The sequence below is a fragment of the Gossypium arboreum genome, chromosome 6 (assembly GCF_025698485.1).
Source record: "Gossypium arboreum isolate Shixiya-1 chromosome 6, ASM2569848v2, whole genome shotgun sequence".
Classification (NCBI taxonomy): Eukaryota; Viridiplantae; Streptophyta; class Magnoliopsida; order Malvales; family Malvaceae; genus Gossypium; species Gossypium arboreum.
In genome coordinates this window covers 13493404-13495808 of record NC_069075.1, presented here as the reverse complement: position 1 = coordinate 13495808, position 2405 = coordinate 13493404, and the positions used below count along the sequence as shown (strand labels likewise).

The following is a 2405-nucleotide window of genomic DNA, read 5'->3' as shown; positions in this document are numbered from 1 at the left end:
GACAAGATTTTGCCGGATTAGGGTGAAACCTAATAAGGGGATCCATAGATCGAGTTAATGCAACCCTAGGGAGTTAATTAGAAAGAGATTTCAATTATTCAACCTAGGGTTAGATGTTGTTAGTCTCAAGAGGGATAATAATATAACTTAGGGATTTCTGCGGATCAAGTCAAATGAATAAATTGTTCAATTCAGAGTCAAATAACAAGTGAAGTCTAGGTGGATTTTTCCTTAGGTATTATCTTAATTCAATCGTTTTTCCAAAAGTAATTCCCCAATTCTATTTTCTGTGAATTCTTAGTTTAGTTAATTAGTTAGTTAAAACAAACCCCATTATTCTTAGGCTAGATAATAAAAAGACAGTCATTACTAGTACTTTTAGTTCCTTTGGGTTCGATAATCCGGTCTTGCTAAAGCTATACTACTGTTCGATAAGTACACTTGCCTTCATCGTGATAATAGTTAGTTTTAAGAACGATTCATTATAAATATTTAAAACCTGTCACGAATATCTCGTATCAAGTTTTTGGCGCCGTTGTCGGGGAACTAAGATATTAGGAACACTCGATTTTTATTACTTTAGCCATTTACTTTTACTGCAATTTAAATTTTATTCTAATTTTTATTACAAATTCTTTCTTTTCTCTTTTTCTGGCAGGTTCTTATAGTTTATGACTAGAAGAAACCTGTCAAGACCATTACTTTTTGACAGTGAGATCGATCGCATAGTTCGCAGAAACCAAAGGGAAATAAGGCGAAGCTTAAGATACACAGAGAACGAACAAGAGGACGATAAGAGGATGATATTAAAACCACAACCGAGGAAATGGCTGAAAACCAAGAAAATCTGCTACCTCCTGCAATTGCTGTTAATCAAAATCTTGCTTCGTGCACTATGTATGATTATGCTAAACCTAATTTAACAGGAACTGAGTCAGGTATAGTTAGATCTGCTATTGATGCAAATAATTTTGAACTGAAACCTAACACAATTCAAATGATACAACAGTTTGTTTAGTTTGATGGTTTGCAGGACAAGAATCCCAACGCTCACTTGGCAAATTTCTTAGAATTTTGCGATAGCTTCAAAATTAATGGCATTTTTTATGACGCCATTCGCCTTCGGTTGTTTCCCTTTTTGTTAAGAAATAAGGCTAAACAATGGTTGAACTCGTTACCACGAGAGTCAATCACTACTTGGGAACAAATGACTGAAAAATTTTTATTAAAATATTTTCTACCGGCTAAAACAACCAAATTACGTAATGATATCTCTTCTTTTGTGCAGATGGATTTAGAAACACTCTACGATGCATGGGAGAGATACAAGGACCTTTTAAGAAGATGCCTTCACCATGGGTTACCACTTTGGCTACAGGTTCAAACGTTCCATAATGGCCTGAATTGTGACAGCCCAAAATTGACCCTAGTCGGAATGTGGTCTCGGGACCATAAAACTGAGGCATAAAAATAATTAAAAATTTATTTTGATGCCTATAATATGTGTGTGCTCATGTATGACATTTTATGATGATTGATTTAGTGTTATGAAGGTGAATTCCACTAGAAAGGACTTAGTAGTGAACTTTGAAAGTACTATAGGGAAATGTGTGATGACTAATTAAAGCATGCATGCAAAATAATGGACTTGCAAGTCAAATTCCCCTTTTTACAAGTGGTGGCCGGCCATGACAAAGAGATATGGGCTAAACATGTCATGAAACATGTTTTGTTGGGCATTAGGGAGAAATAATAAACAAATAAGCATGGGTAAGAAAAGAATGAAAAAAAAATGTGTGTGAGAGAGTAGCATTCCCCCCCTTGCCGTGAGTTGAGAAAGAAGGAAGAAAAAAAAATTGTTGTGTTCATCCATTTTCACTTCTTGGCCGAAAATACTAAGGAAAAAGGGGGAGGATTTTTACTTCATGCTTGGTTTGGAAGAGATCTAGAAGGAGATTTGGCTAAGTTTGCATCAAGATTAAGGTATGTATGAGGTTGTGTTAGGAGTTTCATGCATGTTTTGGTTGCTAACTTGATGTGCATGTTAGCCATGGCTCAAATCTTTGATATGCCATGGAAATGGTATTTGGCCAAAGTTGTTATGGTGATAAAGCCATTGCATGCTAAGTGTGAAGCTTGATGATGATGCATGCAATGATGGATTGTCTACTCTTGAGTAAGATTTTGAGTTTTCTTTTGTTTAATCGTGATTGAAGTTGAAAAGGGCATGATTGTCATATTCGCCATGATGCATTCATGAGCATGGTTCATGCTTCTTGCATGTTAGTTAAAATTTGTGTTTTGGATGGCTATGGACACCTTGAAATTCGCCATGCTCATATATGTATATATATGTTTGCACATGATGTTTTGGTTATGAACTAAGTGATGAATATGTTTGTTTA

General features: G+C 35.3%; 1 non-coding gene across 1 annotated transcript; it reads right to left on the bottom strand.

The window, feature by feature from the left end:
* Nucleotides 1-1255: 1255 nt before the first annotated feature.
* LOC128294984 (small nucleolar RNA R71) lies at nucleotides 1256-1362 on the bottom strand. The gene has a single exon (XR_008285291.1). It is a non-coding gene; the product is annotated as a small nucleolar RNA R71 (small nucleolar RNA).
* Nucleotides 1363-2405: the final 1043 nt, after the last annotated feature.